Source organism: Haliotis asinina, chromosome 1 (genome assembly GCF_037392515.1).
Source record: "Haliotis asinina isolate JCU_RB_2024 chromosome 1, JCU_Hal_asi_v2, whole genome shotgun sequence".
In the NCBI taxonomy this organism is placed as follows: domain Eukaryota; kingdom Metazoa; phylum Mollusca; class Gastropoda; order Lepetellida; family Haliotidae; genus Haliotis; species Haliotis asinina.
In genome coordinates, this window is record NC_090280.1 from 64,118,825 (window position 1) to 64,135,980 (window position 17,156).

Below are 17,156 nucleotides of genomic sequence, written 5' to 3' on the forward strand. Positions count from 1 at the left end.
ACCAACGAAAGACGTGAAACGATGTGTTACTTTTTCGCAAATGAGACAGTTGTAAGACATGCGACACAGAGCAGGATTATTTACCAGCTGCAGATGAATGGAATACGATTTCTTTTACGTGGATATTGATGGATACATTCCTGAACAAGGTAGTAGCCTGACATTGTTGCTATAAAATTAGTCTGTTTTACATTCATTATTTGCATTTTGTTTTAATTTATTTGTTGTAGCATTCAGCAGAATCTGTATGACAGAAAACACACACTAGATCGCGTATGTGTGTGAAATAGGATCCACATTGGCAATCTATACAATGTATAAATGTTGCTGTTATGTTAGAAATTTACTATGAGTATAAGCAGATCGTGTGTTTTTTTATTAATTTTCAGAATCATACAAATATGACAATAAACCAATTAGGGTTATGAGACAAAATATAGAGACGTACATTGGCTTCGTTATTTTTCCGTCCTAATAGTTTTTTACCATTTCTACCACTGGCAGATAATTAACCTTCTAAGTGTTTCATTTGTTTTCACAATACATTTGTAATGAAGTAAAAATGACTTCACCTAAGTTGATCTGTCTATAATTAAACTATCAATTGCGCTTACGGAATGCGCAGCAGAGGTCACGAACCAGTCACGAATTCTGGGATATCATCCGGGTACGCACATGAGAAAAACAATAACAAAAGTTTACACCAGTCCACGGAAATTGCTCCGCATCAGTGCCCCTTTAATGACCGAAGTTACAACAGCTACATGCAGAAGTCGGCCCATTTCAAACTACTGCAGAAAAAAATTCTGATCATTCCGCCACAGTATTTTAGTGGACATGTTTTGGCTAAGATTGGGGACATCTAACCCTAACCCCAACCCGCACCCTACCCCTAATCCAAACCCTGGTTCTAACTCTACGTTTAACCCTAGCCCCATACCTTAACAGTGTCGGAGTGTAAGCCTAGCCCTGATCCTAAGCCCAGCCCTCACTCTGACTCCAACCCTAGGCCAGACTCCTTGCAACAGTCCTAACCCTCACTGTATCCCTCACCCTAACCCTCATTTTTTTTCACTAGTACTGTTGGAGTAGTAAAGTGACTTTGGAAATGAGGACAACTCAGTTATTTTTGTTTGATTTCTCATGAGGCCTAAAATATTGTACCCCAACATATTCCGGTAAGAGTGAAAAGAAATTAAGTGCCAGTCACTACAGCACGAAAAATGTCTTTCTGATAAGAGGGTGAGATGTAGCCGTGATCGTCTAGTGGTTAGGACTTTGCGTTGTGGCCGCAAGAACCCCGGTTCCAATCCGGGTCACGGCATGTTACCCCAACTTTTGCAAGGTGAAATTCTCTGCATTTTCCCAGACGCTTGTCTTTCCTGTCGCCCACTAGGACGTAGCCTTTGCTCAAATGTTTTTGCGTCTAAACTGCAGAAGTTTTCAAAGTGAAGCCATTTTCTACAGCCATCCACTTGCTACACTGATTATAGAGGCACCTAGTTTTACTACGTTTTATGGCCCACGTGTAGCTGATGTAGCTGCCTAAGTCCTTCACCTCCTTCTCAAACTTTCATGTCATGCAGGGAAACTTGTCCATCTTCTACAGCAACTTACTCTTTGATTTCATTTGAGCGCCTTCATATCCTTCATACTATGGCTGAAAGTTACTCTTATCATCAAGTACATTGCTGATGTCATTAGTAAATGGCGGAAACACTTTGCTCACTGACTTGTGTGGGACTTCCAGCTGTTTTTAGAGGGCGTCATCAACATTATACTGTGACAAAGCGATGTGTTTAATGGCTGATCGTAGGAAGGAAAAGGCTGAAAATGTGTATAAATCCCCGGCCCTTTCAGCTGGTAGAACAGCCGTGATCGTCTAGTGGTTAGGACTTTGCGTTGTGGCCGCAAGAACCCAGGTTCGAATCCTGGTCACGGCATCTACACTTTTCATTTTTGGATATCAGCATTCTTTCTTTTTAATGACCGAAGTTACAACAGCTACATGCAGAAGTCGGCCCATTTCAAACTACTGCAGAAAAAAATTCTGATCATTCCGCAGTATTTTAGTGGACATGTTTTGGCTAAGATTGGGGACATCTAACCCTAACCCCAACCCGCACCCTACCCCTAATCCAAACCCTGGTTCTAACTCTACGTTTAACCCTAGCCCCATACCTTAACAGTGTCGGAGTGTAAGCCTAGCCCTGATCCTAAGCCCAGCCCTCACTCTGACTCCAACCCTAGGCCAGACTCCTTGCAACAGTCCTAACCCTCACTGTATCCCTCACCCTAACCCTCATTTTTTTTCACTAGTACTGTTGGAGTAGTAAAGTGACTTTGGAAATGAGGACAACTCAGTTATTTTTGTTTGATTTCTCATGAGGCCTAAAATATTGTACCCCAACATATTCCGGTAAGAGTGAAAAGAAATTAAGTGCCAGTCACTACAGCACGAAAAATGTCTTTCTGATAAGAGGGTGAGATGTAGCCGTGATCGTCTAGTGGTTAGGACTTTGCGTTGTGGCCGCAAGAACCCCGGTTCGAATCCGGGTCACGGCATGTTACCCCAACTTTTGCAAGGTGAAATTCTCTGCATTTTCCCAGACGCTTGTCTTTCCTGTCGCCCACTAGGACGTAGCCTTTGCTCAAATGTTTTTGCGTCTAAACTGCAGAAGTTTTCAAAGTGAAGCCATTTTCTACAGCCATCCACTTGCTACACTGATTATAGAGGCACCTAGTTTTACTACGTTTTATGGCCCACGTGTAGCTGATGTAGCTGCCTAAGTCCTTCACCTCCTTCTCAAACTTTTATGTCATGCAGGGAAACTTGTCCATCTTCTACAGCAACTTACTCTTTGATTTCATTTGAGCGCCTTCATATCCTTCATACTATGGCTGAAAGTTACTCTTATCATCAAGTACATTGCTGATGTCATTAGTAAATGGCGGAAACACTTTGCTCACTGACTTGTGTGGGACTTCCAGCTGTTTTTAGAGGGCGTCATCAACATTATACTGTGACAAAGCGATGTGTTTAATGGCTGATCGTAGGAAGGAAAAGGCTGAAAATGTGTATAAATCCCCGGCCCTTTCAGCTGGTAGAACAGCCGTGATCGTCTAGTGGTTAGGACTTTGCGTTGTGGCCGCAAGAACCCAGGTTCGAATCCTGGTCACGGCATCTACACTTTTCATTTTTGGATATCAGCATTCTTTCTTTTTAATGACCGAAGTTACAACAGCTACATGCAGAAGTCGGCCCATTTCAAACTACTGCAGAAAAAAATTCTGATCATTCCGCCACAGTATTTTAGTGGACATGTTTTGGCTAAGATTGGGGACATCTAACCCTAACCCCAACCCGCACCCTACCCCTAATCCAAACCCTGGTTCTAACTCTACGTTTAACCCTAGCCCCATACCTTAACAGTGTCGGAGTGTAAGCCTAGCCCTGATCCTAAGCCCAGCCCTCACTCTGACTCCAACCCTAGGCCAGACTCCTTGCAACAGTCCTAACCCTCACTGTATCCCTCACCCTAACCCTCATTTTTTTTCACTAGTACTGTTGGAGTAGTAAAGTGACTTTGGAAATGAGGACAACTCAGTTATTTTTGTTTGATTTCTCATGAGGCCTAAAATATTGTACCCCAACATATTCCGGTAAGAGTGAAAAGAAATTAAGTGCCAGTCACTACAGCACGAAAAATGTCTTTCTGATAAGAGGGTGAGATGTAGCCGTGATCGTCTAGTGGTTAGGACTTTGCGTTGTGGCCGCAAGAACCCCGGTTCGAATCCGGGTCACGGCATGTTACCCCAACTTTTGCAAGGTGAAATTCTCTGCATTTTCCCAGACGCTTGTCTTTCCTGTCGCCCACTAGGACGTAGCCTTTGCTCAAATGTTTTTGCGTCTAAACTGCAGAAGTTTTCAAAGTGAAGCCATTTTCTACAGCCATCCACTTGCTACACTGATTATAGAGGCACCTAGTTTTACTACGTTTTATGGCCCACGTGTAGCTGATGTAGCTGCCTAAGTCCTTCACCTCCTTCTCAAACTTTCATGTCATGCAGGGAAACTTGTCCATCTTCTACAGCAACTTACTCTTTGATTTCATTTGAGCGCCTTCATATCCTTCATACTATGGCTGAAAGTTACTCTTATCATCAAGTACATTGCTGATGTCATTAGTAAATGGCGGAAACACTTTGCTCACTGACTTGTGTGGGACTTCCAGCTGTTTTTAGAGGGCGTCATCAACATTATACTGTGACAAAGCGATGTGTTTAATGGCTGATCGTAGGAAGGAAAAGGCTGAAAATGTGTATAAATCCCCGGCCCTTTCAGCTGGTAGAACAGCCGTGATCGTCTAGTGGTTAGGACTTTGCGTTGTGGCCGCAAGAACCCAGGTTCGAATCCTGGTCACGGCATCTACACTTTTCATTTTTGGATATCAGCATTCTTTCTTTTTAATGACCGAAGTTACAACAGCTACATGCAGAAGTCGGCCCATTTCAAACTACTGCAGAAAAAAATTCTGATCATTCCGCAGTATTTTAGTGGACATGTTTTGGCTAAGATTGGGGACATCTAACCCTAACCCCAACCCGCACCCTACCCCTAATCCAAACCCTGGTTCTAACTCTACGTTTAACCCTAGCCCCATACCTTAACAGTGTCGGAGTGTAAGCCTAGCCCTGATCCTAAGCCCAGCCCTCACTCTGACTCCAACCCTAGGCCAGACTCCTTGCAACAGTCCTAACCCTCACTGTATCCCTCACCCTAACCCTCATTTTTTTTCACTAGTACTGTTGGAGTAGTAAAGTGACTTTGGAAATGAGGACAACTCAGTTATTTTTGTTTGATTTCTCATGAGGCCTAAAATATTGTACCCCAACATATTCCGGTAAGAGTGAAAAGAAATTAAGTGCCAGTCACTACAGCACGAAAAATGTCTTTCTGATAAGAGGGTGAGATGTAGCCGTGATCGTCTAGTGGTTAGGACTTTGCGTTGTGGCCGCAAGAACCCCGGTTCGAATCCGGGTCACGGCATGTTACCCCAACTTTTGCAAGGTGAAATTCTCTGCATTTTCCCAGACGCTTGTCTTTCCTGTCGCCCACTAGGACGTAGCCTTTGCTCAAATGTTTTTGCGTCTAAACTGCAGAAGTTTTCAAAGTGAAGCCATTTTCTACAGCCATCCACTTGCTACACTGATTATAGAGGCACCTAGTTTTACTACGTTTTATGGCCCACGTGTAGCTGATGTAGCTGCCTAAGTCCTTCACCTCCTTCTCAAACTTTTATGTCATGCAGGGAAACTTGTCCATCTTCTACAGCAACTTACTCTTTGATTTCATTTGAGCGCCTTCATATCCTTCATACTATGGCTGAAAGTTACTCTTATCATCAAGTACATTGCTGATGTCATTAGTAAATGGCGGAAACACTTTGCTCACTGACTTGTGTGGGACTTCCAGCTGTTTTTAGAGGGCGTCATCAACATTATACTGTGACAAAGCGATGTGTTTAATGGCTGATCGTAGGAAGGAAAAGGCTGAAAATGTGTATAAATCCCCGGCCCTTTCAGCTGGTAGAACAGCCGTGATCGTCTAGTGGTTAGGACTTTGCGTTGTGGCCGCAAGAACCCAGGTTCGAATCCTGGTCACGGCATCTACACTTTTCATTTTTGGATATCAGCATTCTTTCTTTTTAATGACCGAAGTTACAACAGCTACATGCAGAAGTCGGCCCATTTCAAACTACTGCAGAAAAAAATTCTGATCATTCCGCCACAGTATTTTAGTGGACATGTTTTGGCTAAGATTGGGGACATCTAACCCTAACCCCAACCCGCACCCTACCCCTAATCCAAACCCTGGTTCTAACTCTACGTTTAACCCTAGCCCCATACCTTAACAGTGTCGGAGTGTAAGCCTAGCCCTGATCCTAAGCCCAGCCCTCACTCTGACTCCAACCCTAGGCCAGACTCCTTGCAACAGTCCTAACCCTCACTGTATCCCTCACCCTAACCCTCATTTTTTTTCACTAGTACTGTTGGAGTAGTAAAGTGACTTTGGAAATGAGGACAACTCAGTTATTTTTGTTTGATTTCTCATGAGGCCTAAAATATTGTACCCCAACATATTCCGGTAAGAGTGAAAAGAAATTAAGTGCCAGTCACTACAGCACGAAAAATGTCTTTCTGATAAGAGGGTGAGATGTAGCCGTGATCGTCTAGTGGTTAGGACTTTGCGTTGTGGCCGCAAGAACCCCGGTTCGAATCCGGGTCACGGCATGTTACCCCAACTTTTGCAAGGTGAAATTCTCTGCATTTTCCCAGACGCTTGTCTTTCCTGTCGCCCACTAGGACGTAGCCTTTGCTCAAATGTTTTTGCGTCTAAACTGCAGAAGTTTTCAAAGTGAAGCCATTTTCTACAGCCATCCACTTGCTACACTGATTATAGAGGCACCTAGTTTTACTACGTTTTATGGCCCACGTGTAGCTGATGTAGCTGCCTAAGTCCTTCACCTCCTTCTCAAACTTTCATGTCATGCAGGGAAACTTGTCCATCTTCTACAGCAACTTACTCTTTGATTTCATTTGAGCGCCTTCATATCCTTCATACTATGGCTGAAAGTTACTCTTATCATCAAGTACATTGCTGATGTCATTAGTAAATGGCGGAAACACTTTGCTCACTGACTTGTGTGGGACTTCCAGCTGTTTTTAGAGGGCGTCATCAACATTATACTGTGACAAAGCGATTTGTTTAATGGCTGATCGTAGGAAGGAAAAGGCTGAAAATGTGTATAAATCCCCGGCCCTTTCAGCTGGTAGAACAGCCGTGATCGTCTAGTGGTTAGGACTTTGCGTTGTGGCCGCAAGAACCCAGGTTCGAATCCTGGTCACGGCATCTACACTTTTCATTTTTGGATATCAGCATTCTTTCTTTTTAATGACCGAAGTTACAACAGCTACATGCAGAAGTCGGCCCATTTCAAACTACTGCAGAAAAAAATTCTGATCATTCCGCCACAGTATTTTAGTGGACATGTTTTGGCTAAGATTGGGGACATCTAACCCTAACCCCAACCCGCACCCTACCCCTAATCCAAACCCTGGTTCTAACTCTACGTTTAACCCTAGCCCCATACCTTAACAGTGTCGGAGTGTAAGCCTAGCCCTGATCCTAAGCCCAGCCCTCACTCTGACTCCAACCCTAGGCCAGACTCCTTGCAACAGTCCTAACCCTCACTGTATCCCTCACCCTAACCCTCATTTTTTTTCACTAGTACTGTTGGAGTAGTAAAGTGACTTTGGAAATGAGGACAACTCAGTTATTTTTGTTTGATTTCTCATGAGGCCTAAAATATTGTACCCCAACATATTCCGGTAAGAGTGAAAAGAAATTAAGTGCCAGTCACTACAGCACGAAAAATGTCTTTCTGATAAGAGGGTGAGATGTAGCCGTGATCGTCTAGTGGTTAGGACTTTGCGTTGTGGCCGCAAGAACCCCGGTTCGAATCCGGGTCACGGCATGTTACCCCAACTTTTGCAAGGTGAAATTCTCTGCATTTTCCCAGACGCTTGTCTTTCCTGTCGCCCACTAGGACGTAGCCTTTGCTCAAATGTTTTTGCGTCTAAACTGCAGAAGTTTTCAAAGTGAAGCCATTTTCTACAGCCATCCACTTGCTACACTGATTATAGAGGCACCTAGTTTTACTACGTTTTATGGCCCACGTGTAGCTGATGTAGCTGCCTAAGTCCTTCACCTCCTTCTCAAACTTTCATGTCATGCAGGGAAACTTGTCCATCTTCTACAGCAACTTACTCTTTGATTTCATTTGAGCGCCTTCATATCCTTCATACTATGGCTGAAAGTTACTCTTATCATCAAGTACATTGCTGATGTCATTAGTAAATGGCGGAAACACTTTGCTCACTGACTTGTGTGGGACTTCCAGCTGTTTTTAGAGGGCGTCATCAACATTATACTGTGACAAAGCGATGTGTTTAATGGCTGATCGTAGGAAGGAAAAGGCTGAAAATGTGTATAAATCCCCGGCCCTTTCAGCTGGTAGAACAGCCGTGATCGTCTAGTGGTTAGGACTTTGCGTTGTGGCCGCAAGAACCCAGGTTCGAATCCTGGTCACGGCATCTACACTTTTCATTTTGGGATATCAGCATTCTTTCTTTTTAATGACCGAAGTTACAACAGCTACATGCAGAAGTCGGCCCATTTCAAACTACTGCAGAAAAAAATTCTGATCATTCCGCCACAGTATTTTAGTGGACATGTTTTGGCTAAGATTGGGGACATCTAACCCTAACCCCAACCCGCACCCTACCCCTAATCCAAACCCTGGTTCTAACTCTACGTTTAACCCTAGCCCCATACCTTAACAGTGTCGGAGTGTAAGCCTAGCCCTGATCCTAAGCCCAGCCCTCACTCTGACTCCAACCCTAGGCCAGACTCCTTGCAACAGTCCTAACCCTCACTGTATCCCTCACCCTAACCCTCATTTTTTTTCACTAGTACTGTTGGAGTAGAAAAGTGACTTTGGAAATGAGGACAACTCAGTTATTTTTGTTTGATTTCTCATGAGGCCTAAAATATTGTACCCCAACATATTCCGGTAAGAGTGAAAAGAAATTAAGTGCCAGTCACTACAGCACGAAAAATGTCTTTCTGATAAGAGGGTGAGATGTAGCCGTGATCGTCTAGTGGTTAGGACTTTGCGTTGTGGCCGCAAGAACCCCGGTTCGAATCCGGGTCACGGCATGTTACCACAACTTTTGCAAGGTGAAATTCTCTGCATTTTCCCAGACGCTTGTCTTTCCTGTCGCCCACTAGGACGTAGCCTTTGCTCAAATGTTTTTGCGTCTAAACTGCAGAAGTTTTCAAAGTGAAGCCATTTTCTACAGCCATCCACTTGCTACACTGATTATAGAGGCACCTAGTTTTACTACGTTTTATGGCCCACGTGTAGCTGATGTAGCTGCCTAAGTCCTTCACCTCCTTCTCAAACTTTCATGTCATGCAGGGAAACTTGTCCATCTTCTACAGCAACTTACTCTTTGATTTCATTTGAGCGCCTTCATATCCTTCATACTATGGCTGAAAGTTACTCTTATCATCAAGTACATTGCTGATGTCATTAGTAAATGGCGGAAACACTTTGCTCACTGACTTGTGTGGGACTTCCAGCTGTTTTTAGAGGGCGTCATCAACATTATACTGTGACAAAGCGATGTGTTTAATGGCTGATCGTAGGAAGGAAAAGGCTGAAAATGTGTATAAATCCCCGGCCCTTTCAGCTGGTAGAACAGCCGTGATCGTCTAGTGGTTAGGACTTTGCGTTGTGGCCGCAAGAACCCAGGTTCGAATCCTGGTCACGGCATCTACACTTTTCATTTTGGGATATCAGAATTCTTTCTTTCTAATGACGGAAGTTACAACAGCTACATGCAGAAGTCGGCCCTTTTCAAACTAGTGCAGAAACGAATTCTGATCACTCCGCCACAGTATTTTAGTGGACATGTTTTGGCTAAGATTGGGGACATCTAACCCTAACCCCAACCCGCACCCTACCCCTAATCCAAAGCCTGGTCCTAACTCTACGTTTAACCCTAGCCCCATACCTTAACAGTGTCGGAGTGTAAGCCTAGCCCTGATCCTAAGCCCAGCCCTCACTCTGACTCCAACCCTAGCCCAGACTCCTTGCAACAGTCCTAACCCTCACTGTATCCCTCACCCTAACCCTCATTTTTTTCACTAGTACTGTTGGAGTAGTAAAGTGACTTTGGAAATGAGGACAACTCAGTTATTTTTGTTTGATTTCTCATCAGGCCTAAAATATTGTACCCCAACATATTCCGGTAAGAGTGAAAAGAAATTAAGTGCCAGTCACTACAGCACGAAAAATGTCTTTCTGATAAGAGGGTGAGATGTAGCCGTGACCGTCTAGTGGTTAGGACTTTGCGTTGTGGCCGCAAGAACCCCGGTTCGAATCCGGGTCACGGCATGTTACCACAACTTTTGCAAGGTGAAATTCTCTGCATTTTCCCAGACGCTTGTCTTTCCTGTCGCCCACTAGGACGTAGCCTTTGCTCAAATGTTTTTGCGTCTCAACTGCAGAAGTTTTCAAAATGAAGCCATTTTCTACAGCCATCCACTTGCTACACTGATTATAGAGGCACCTAGTTTTACTACGTTTTATGGCCCACGTGTAGCTGATGTAGCTGCCTAAGTCCTTCACCTCCTTCTCAAACTTTCATGTCATGCAGGGAAACTTGTCCATCTTCTACAGCAACTTACTCTTTGATTTCATTTGACCGCCTTCATATCCTTCATACTATGGCTGAAAGTTATTCTTGTCATCAAGTACATTGCTGATGTCATTAGTAAATGGCGGAAACACTTTGCTCACTGACATGTGTGGGACTTCCAGATGTTTTTAGAGGGCGTCATCAACATTATACTGTGACAAAGCGATGTGTTTAATGGCTGATCGTAGGAAGGAAAAGGCTGAAAATGTGTATAAATCCCTGGCCCTTTCAGCTGGTAGAACAGCCGTGATCGTCTAGTGGTTAGGACTTTGCGTTGTGGCCGCAAGAACCCAGGTTCGAATCCTGGTCACGGCATCTACACTTTTCATTTTGGGATATCAGAATTCTTTCTTTCTAATGACGGAAGTTACAACAGCTACATGCAGAAGTCGGCCCTTTTCAAACTAGTGCAGAAAAGAATTCTGATCATTCCGCCACAGTATTTTAGTGGACATGTTTTGGCTAAGATTGGGGACATCTAACCCTAACCCCAACCCGCACCCTACCCCTAATCCAAAGCCTGGTCCTAACTCTACGTTTAACCCTAGCCCCATACCTTAACAGTGTCGGAGTGTAAGCCTAGCCCTGATCCTAAGCCCAGCCCTCACTCTGACTCCAACCCTAGCCCAGACTCCTTGCAGCAGTCCTAACCCTCACTGTATCCCTCACCCTAACCCTCATTTTTTTCACTAGTACTGTTGGAGTAGTAAAGTGACTTTGGAAATGAGGACAACTCAGTTAGTTTTGTTTGATTTCTCATCAGGCCTAAAATATTGTACCCCAACATATTCCGGTAAGAGTGAAAAGAAATTAAGTGCCAGTCACTACAGCACGAAAAATGTCTTTCTGATAAGAGGGTGAGATGTAGCCGTGATCGTCTAGTGGTTAGGACTTTGCGTTGTGGCCGCAAGAACCCCGGTTCGAATCCGGGTCACGGCATGTTACCACAACTTTTGCAAGGTGAAATTCTCTGCATTTTCCCAGACGCTTGTCTTTCCTGTCGCCCACTAGGACGTAGCCTTTGCTCAAATGTTTTTGCGTCTCAACTGCAGAAGTTTTCAAAATGAAGCCATTTTCTACAGCCATCCACTTGCTACACTGATTATAGAGGCACCTAGTTTTACTACGTTTTATGGCCCACGTGTAGCTGATGTAGCTGCCTAAGTCCTTCACCTCCTTCTCAAACTTTCATGTCATGCAGGGAAACTTGTCCATCTTCTACAGCAACTTACTCTTTGATTTCATTTGACCGCCTTCATATCCTTCATACTATGGCTGAAAGTTATTCTTGTCATCAAGTACATTGCTGATGTCATTAGTAAATGGCGGAAACACTTTGCTCACTGACATGTGTGGGACTTCCAGATGTTTTTAGAGGGCGTCATCAACATTATACTGTGACAAAGCGATGTGTTTAATGGCTGATCGTAGGAAGGAAAAGGCTGAAAATGTGTATAAATCCCTGGCCCTTTCAGCTGGTAGAACAGCCGTGATCGTCTAGTGGTTAGGACTTTGCGTTGTGGCCGCAAGAACCCAGGTTCGAATCCTGGTCACGGCATCTACACTTTTCATTTTGGGATATCAGAATTCTTTCTTTCTAATGACGGAAGTTACAACAGCTACATGCAGAAGTCGGTCCTTTTCAAACTAGTGCAGAAAAAAATTCTAATCATTCCGCCACAGTATTTTAGTGGACATGTTTTGGCTAAGATTGGGGACATCTAACCCTAACCCCAACCCGCACCCTACCCCTAATCCAAAGCCTGGTTCTAACTCTACGTTTAACCCTAGCCCCATACCTTAACAGTGTCGGAGTGTAAGCCTAGCCCTGATCCTAAGCCCAGCCCTCACTCTGACTCCAACCCTAGCCCAGACTCCTTGCAGCAGTCCTAACCCTCACTGTATCCCTCACCCTAACCCTCATTTTTTTCACTAGTACTGTTGGAGTAGTAAAGTGACTTTGGAAATGAGGACAACTCAGTTATTTTTGTTTGATTTCTCATCAGGCCTAAAATATTGTACCCCAACATATTCCGGTAAGAGTGAAAAGAAATTAAGTGCCAGTCACTACAGCACGAAAAATGTCTTTCTGATAAGAGGGTGAGATGTAGCCGTGATCGTCTAGTGGTTAGGACTTTGCGTTGTGGCCGCAAGAACCCCGGTTCGAATCCGGGTCACGGCATGTTACCCCAACTTTTGCAAGGTGAAATTCTCTGCATTTTCCCAGACGCTTGTCTTTCCTGTCGCCCACTAGGACGTAGCCTTTGCTCAAATGTTTTTGCGTCTCAACTGCAGAAGTTTTCAAAATGAAGCCATTTTCTACAGCCATCCACTTGCTACACTGATTATAGAGGCACCTAGTTTTACTACGTTTTATGGCCCACGTGTAGCTGATGTAGCTGCCTAAGTCCTTCACCTCATTCTCAAACTTTCATGTCATGCAGGGAAACTTGTCCATCTTCTTCAGCAACTTACTCTTTGATTTCATTTGAGCGCCTTCATATCATTCATACTATGGCTGAAAGTTACTCTTATCATCAAGTACATTGCTGATGTCACTAGTAAATAGCAGAAACTCTTTGCTCACTGACTTGTGTGGGACTTCCAGCTGTTTTTAGAGGGCGTCATCAACATTATACTGTGACAAAGCGATGTGTTTAATGGCTGATCGTAGGAAGGAAAAGGCTGAAAATGTGTATAAATCCCTGGCCCTTTCAGCTGGTAGAACAGCCGTGATCGTCTAGTGGTTAGGACTTTACGTTGTGGTCGCAAGAACCCAGGTTCGAATCCTGGTCACGGCATCTACACTTTTCATTTTGGGATATCAGCATTCTTTCTTTTTAATGACCGAAGTTACAACAGCTACATGCAGAAGTCGGCCCATTTCAAACTAGTGCAGAAAAGAATTCTGATCATTCCGCCACAGTATTTTAGTGGACATGTTTTGGCTAAGATTGGGGACATCTAACCCTAACCCCAACCCGCACCCTACCCCTAATCCAAAGCCTGGTCCTAACTCTACGTTTAACCCTAGCCCCATACCTTAACACTGTCGGAGTGTAAGCCTAGCCCTGATCCTAAGCCCAGCCCTCACTCTGACTCCAACCCTAGCCCAGACTCCTTGCAGCAGTCCTAACCCTCACTGTATCCCTCACCCTAACCCTCATTTTTTTCACTAGTACTGTTGGAGTAGTAAAGTGACTTTGGAAATGAGGACAACTCAGTTAGTTTTGTTTGATTTCTCATCAGGCCTAAAATATTGTACCCCAACATATTCCGGTAAGAGTGAAAAGAAATTAAGTGCCAGTCACTACAGCACGAAAAATGTCTTTCTGATAAGAGGGTGAGATGTAGCCGTGATCGTCTAGTGGTTAGGACTTTGCGTTGTGGCCGCAAGAACCCCGGTTCGAATCCGGGTCACGGCATGTTACCACAACTTTTGCAAGGTGAAATTCTCTGCATTTTCCCAGACGCTTGTCTTTCCTGTCGCCCACTAGGACGTAGCCTTTGCTCAAATGTTTTTGCGTCTCAACTGCAGAAGTTTTCAAAATGAAGCCATTTTCTACAGCCATCCACTTGCTACACTGATTATAGAGGCACCTAGTTTTACTACGTTTTATGGCCCACGTGTAGCTGATGTAGCTGCCTAAGTCCTTCACCTCCTTCTCAAACTTTCATGTCATGCAGGGAAACTTGTCCATCTTCTACAGCAACTTACTCTTTGATTTCATTTGAGCGCCTTCATATCCTTCATACTATGGCTGAAAGTTATTCTTGTCATCAAGTACATTGCTGATGTCATTAGTAAATGGCGGAAACACTTTGCTCACTGACATGTGTGGGACTTCCAGCTGTTTTTAGAGGGCGTCATCAACATTATACTGTGACAAAGCGATGTGTTTAATGGCTGATCGTAGGAAGGAAAAGGCTGAAAATGTGTATAAATCCCTGGCCCTTTCAGCTGGTAGAACAGCCGTGATCGTCTAGTGGTTAGGACTTTGCGTTGTGGCCGCAAGAACCTAGGTTCGAATCCTGGTCACGGCATCTACACTTTTCATTTTGGGATATCAGAATTCTTTCTTTCTAATGACGGAAGTTACAACAGCTACATGCAGAAGTCGGCCCTTTTCAAACTAGTGCAGAAAAGAATTCTGATCATTCCGCCACAGTATTTTAGTGGACATGTTTTGGCTAAGATTGGGGACATCTAACCCTAACCCCAACCCGCACCCTACCCCTAATCCAAACCCTGGTTCTAACTCTACGTTTAACCCTAGCCCCATACCTTAACAGTGTCGGAGTGTAAGCCTAGCCCTGATCCTAAGCCCAGCCCTCACTCTGACTCCAACCCTAGCCCAGACTCCTTGCAGCAGTCCTAACCCTCACTGTATCCCTCACCCTAACCCTCATTTTTTTCACTAGTACTGTTGGAGTAGTAAAGTGACTTTGGAAATGAGGACAACTCAGTTATTTTTGTTTGATTTCTCATCAGGCCTAAAATATTGTACCCCAACATATTCCGGTAAGAGTGAAAAGAAATTAAGTGCCAGTCACTACAGCACGAAAAATGTCTTTCTGATAAGAGGGTGAGATGTAGCCGTGATCGTCTAGTGGTTAGGACTTTGCGTTGTGGCCGCAAGAACCCCGGTTCGAATCCGGGTCACGGCATGTTACCCCAACTTTTGCAAGGTGAAATTCTCTGCATTTTCCCAGACGCTTGTCTTTCCTGTCGCCCACTAGGACGTAGCCTTTGCTCAAATGTTTTTGCGTCTCAACTGCAGAAGTTTTCAAAATGAAGCCATTTTCTACAGCCATCCACTTGCTACACTGATTATAGAGGCACCTAGTTTTACTACGTTTTATGGCCCACGTGTAGCTGATGTAGCTGCCTAAGTCCTTCACCTCCTTCTCAAACTTTCATGTCATGCAGGGAAACTTGTCCATCTTCTACAGCAACTTACTCTTTGATTTCATTTGACCGCCTTCATATCCTTCATACTATGGCTGAAAGTTATTCTTGTCATCAAGTACATTGCTGATGTCATTAGTAAATGGCGGAAACACTTTGCTCACTGACATGTGTGGGACTTCCAGATGTTTTTAGAGGGCGTCATCAACATTATACTGTGACAAAGCGATGTGTTTAATGGCTGATCGTAGGAAGGAAAAGGCTGAAAATGTGTATAAATCCCTGGCCCTTTCAGCTGGTAGAACAGCCGTGATCGTCTAGTGGTTAGGACTTTGCGTTGTGGCCGCAAGAACCTAGGTTCGAATCCTGGTCACGGCATCTACACTTTTCATTTTGGGATATCAGAATTCTTTCTTTCTAATGACGGAAGTTACAACAGCTACATGCAGAAGTCGGCCCTTTTCAAACTAGTGCAGAAAAGAATTCTGATCATTCCGCCACAGTATTTTAGTGGACATGTTTTGGCTAAGATTGGGGACATCTAACCCTAACCCCAACCCGCACCCTACCCCTAATCCAAACCCTGGTTCTAACTCTACGTTTAACCCTAGCCCCATACCTTAACAGTGTCGGAGTGTAAGCCTAGCCCTGATCCTAAGCCCAGCCCTCACTCTGACTCCAACCCTAGCCCAGACTCCTTGCAGCAGTCCTAACCCTCACTGTATCCCTCACCCTAACCCTCATTTTTTTCACTAGTACTGTTGGAGTAGTAAAGTGACTTTGGAAATGAGGACAACTCAGTTAGTTTTGTTTGATTTCTCATCAGGCCTAAAATATTGTACCCCAACATATTCCGGTAAGAGTGAAAAGAAATTAAGTGCCAGTCACTACAGCACGAAAAATGTCTTTCTGATAAGAGGGTGAGATGTAGCCGTGATCGTCTAGTGGTTAGGACTTTGCGTTGTGGCCGCAAGAACCCCGGTTCGAATCCGGGTCACGGCATGTTACCACAACTTTTGCAAGGTGAAATTCTCTGCATTTTCCCAGACGCTTGTCTTTCCTGTCGCCCACTAGGACGTAGCCTTTGCTCAAATGTTTTTGCGTCTCAACTGCAGAAGTTTTCAAAATGAAGCCATTTTCTACAGCCATCCACTTGCTACACTGATTATAGAGGCACCTAGTTTTACTACGTTTTATGGCCCACGTGTAGCTGATGTAGCTGCCTAAGTCCTTCACCTCCTTCTCAAACTTTCATGTCATGCAGGGAAACTTGTCCATCTTCTACAGCAACTTACTCTTTGATTTCATTTGACCGCCTTCATATCCTTCATACTATGGCTGAAAGTTATTCTTGTCATCAAGTACATTGCTGATGTCATTAGTAAATGGCGGAAACACTTTGCTCACTGACATGTGTGGGACTTCCAGATGTTTTTAGAGGGAGTCATCAACATTATACTGTGACAAAGCGATGTGTTTAATGGCTGATCGTAGGAAGGAAAAGGCTGAAAATGTGTATAAATCCCTGGCCCTTTCAGCTGGTAGAACAGCCGTGATCGTCTAGTGGTTAGGACTTTGCGTTGTGGCCGCAAGAACCTAGGTTCGAATCCTGGTCACGGCATCTACACTTTTCATTTTGGGATATCAGAATTCTTTCTTTCTAATGACGGAAGTTACAACAGCTACATGCAGAAGTCGGCCCTTTTCAAACTAGTGCAGAAAAGAATTCTGATCATTCCGCCACAGTATTTTAGTGGACATGTTTTGGCTAAGATTGGGGACATCTAACCCTAACCCCAACCCGCACCCTACCCCTAATCCAAACCCTGGTTCTAACTCTACGTTTAACCCTAGCCCCATACCTTAACAGTGTCGGAGTGTAAGCCTAGCCCTGATCCTAAGCCCAGCCCTCACTCTG

General features: G+C 44.3%; 26 non-coding genes across 26 annotated transcripts; all 26 read left to right on the forward strand.

Annotated features, from left to right (window-relative positions):
• Positions 1–1,252: 1,252 nt before the first annotated feature.
• Trnah-gug (transfer RNA histidin (anticodon GUG)) lies at positions 1,253–1,324 on the forward strand. The gene has a single exon. It is a non-coding gene; the product is annotated as a tRNA-His (tRNA).
• A 547-nt stretch (positions 1,325–1,871) lies between these two features.
• On the forward strand, positions 1,872–1,943 carry Trnah-gug (transfer RNA histidin (anticodon GUG)). Its single transcript has one exon. It is a non-coding gene; the product is annotated as a tRNA-His (tRNA).
• Positions 1,944–2,493: 550 nt separating this feature from the next.
• Trnah-gug (transfer RNA histidin (anticodon GUG)) lies at positions 2,494–2,565 on the forward strand. The gene has a single exon. It is a non-coding gene; the product is annotated as a tRNA-His (tRNA).
• Positions 2,566–3,112: 547 nt separating this feature from the next.
• On the forward strand, positions 3,113–3,184 carry Trnah-gug (transfer RNA histidin (anticodon GUG)). The gene has a single exon. It is a non-coding gene; the product is annotated as a tRNA-His (tRNA).
• Positions 3,185–3,737: 553 nt separating this feature from the next.
• Positions 3,738–3,809, forward strand: Trnah-gug (transfer RNA histidin (anticodon GUG)). Its single transcript has one exon. It is a non-coding gene; the product is annotated as a tRNA-His (tRNA).
• A 547-nt stretch (positions 3,810–4,356) lies between these two features.
• Trnah-gug (transfer RNA histidin (anticodon GUG)) lies at positions 4,357–4,428 on the forward strand. The gene has a single exon. It is a non-coding gene; the product is annotated as a tRNA-His (tRNA).
• Positions 4,429–4,978: 550 nt separating this feature from the next.
• Positions 4,979–5,050, forward strand: Trnah-gug (transfer RNA histidin (anticodon GUG)). Its single transcript has one exon. It is a non-coding gene; the product is annotated as a tRNA-His (tRNA).
• Positions 5,051–5,597: 547 nt separating this feature from the next.
• Trnah-gug (transfer RNA histidin (anticodon GUG)) lies at positions 5,598–5,669 on the forward strand. Its single transcript has one exon. It is a non-coding gene; the product is annotated as a tRNA-His (tRNA).
• A 553-nt stretch (positions 5,670–6,222) lies between these two features.
• On the forward strand, positions 6,223–6,294 carry Trnah-gug (transfer RNA histidin (anticodon GUG)). Its single transcript has one exon. It is a non-coding gene; the product is annotated as a tRNA-His (tRNA).
• A 547-nt stretch (positions 6,295–6,841) lies between these two features.
• Trnah-gug (transfer RNA histidin (anticodon GUG)) lies at positions 6,842–6,913 on the forward strand. Its single transcript has one exon. It is a non-coding gene; the product is annotated as a tRNA-His (tRNA).
• Positions 6,914–7,466: 553 nt separating this feature from the next.
• Positions 7,467–7,538, forward strand: Trnah-gug (transfer RNA histidin (anticodon GUG)). Its single transcript has one exon. It is a non-coding gene; the product is annotated as a tRNA-His (tRNA).
• A 547-nt stretch (positions 7,539–8,085) lies between these two features.
• Positions 8,086–8,157, forward strand: Trnah-gug (transfer RNA histidin (anticodon GUG)). The gene has a single exon. It is a non-coding gene; the product is annotated as a tRNA-His (tRNA).
• Positions 8,158–8,710: 553 nt separating this feature from the next.
• Positions 8,711–8,782, forward strand: Trnah-gug (transfer RNA histidin (anticodon GUG)). Its single transcript has one exon. It is a non-coding gene; the product is annotated as a tRNA-His (tRNA).
• A 547-nt stretch (positions 8,783–9,329) lies between these two features.
• Trnah-gug (transfer RNA histidin (anticodon GUG)) lies at positions 9,330–9,401 on the forward strand. The gene has a single exon. It is a non-coding gene; the product is annotated as a tRNA-His (tRNA).
• Positions 9,402–9,953: 552 nt separating this feature from the next.
• Trnah-gug (transfer RNA histidin (anticodon GUG)) lies at positions 9,954–10,025 on the forward strand. The gene has a single exon. It is a non-coding gene; the product is annotated as a tRNA-His (tRNA).
• A 547-nt stretch (positions 10,026–10,572) lies between these two features.
• Trnah-gug (transfer RNA histidin (anticodon GUG)) lies at positions 10,573–10,644 on the forward strand. The gene has a single exon. It is a non-coding gene; the product is annotated as a tRNA-His (tRNA).
• A 552-nt stretch (positions 10,645–11,196) lies between these two features.
• Trnah-gug (transfer RNA histidin (anticodon GUG)) lies at positions 11,197–11,268 on the forward strand. The gene has a single exon. It is a non-coding gene; the product is annotated as a tRNA-His (tRNA).
• A 547-nt stretch (positions 11,269–11,815) lies between these two features.
• On the forward strand, positions 11,816–11,887 carry Trnah-gug (transfer RNA histidin (anticodon GUG)). The gene has a single exon. It is a non-coding gene; the product is annotated as a tRNA-His (tRNA).
• Positions 11,888–12,439: 552 nt separating this feature from the next.
• Trnah-gug (transfer RNA histidin (anticodon GUG)) lies at positions 12,440–12,511 on the forward strand. The gene has a single exon. It is a non-coding gene; the product is annotated as a tRNA-His (tRNA).
• A 547-nt stretch (positions 12,512–13,058) lies between these two features.
• Positions 13,059–13,130, forward strand: Trnah-gug (transfer RNA histidin (anticodon GUG)). The gene has a single exon. It is a non-coding gene; the product is annotated as a tRNA-His (tRNA).
• Positions 13,131–13,682: 552 nt separating this feature from the next.
• On the forward strand, positions 13,683–13,754 carry Trnah-gug (transfer RNA histidin (anticodon GUG)). The gene has a single exon. It is a non-coding gene; the product is annotated as a tRNA-His (tRNA).
• Positions 13,755–14,301: 547 nt separating this feature from the next.
• Trnah-gug (transfer RNA histidin (anticodon GUG)) lies at positions 14,302–14,373 on the forward strand. The gene has a single exon. It is a non-coding gene; the product is annotated as a tRNA-His (tRNA).
• Positions 14,374–14,925: 552 nt separating this feature from the next.
• On the forward strand, positions 14,926–14,997 carry Trnah-gug (transfer RNA histidin (anticodon GUG)). The gene has a single exon. It is a non-coding gene; the product is annotated as a tRNA-His (tRNA).
• Positions 14,998–15,544: 547 nt separating this feature from the next.
• Trnah-gug (transfer RNA histidin (anticodon GUG)) lies at positions 15,545–15,616 on the forward strand. Its single transcript has one exon. It is a non-coding gene; the product is annotated as a tRNA-His (tRNA).
• A 552-nt stretch (positions 15,617–16,168) lies between these two features.
• On the forward strand, positions 16,169–16,240 carry Trnah-gug (transfer RNA histidin (anticodon GUG)). Its single transcript has one exon. It is a non-coding gene; the product is annotated as a tRNA-His (tRNA).
• A 547-nt stretch (positions 16,241–16,787) lies between these two features.
• Trnah-gug (transfer RNA histidin (anticodon GUG)) lies at positions 16,788–16,859 on the forward strand. Its single transcript has one exon. It is a non-coding gene; the product is annotated as a tRNA-His (tRNA).
• Positions 16,860–17,156: the final 297 nt, after the last annotated feature.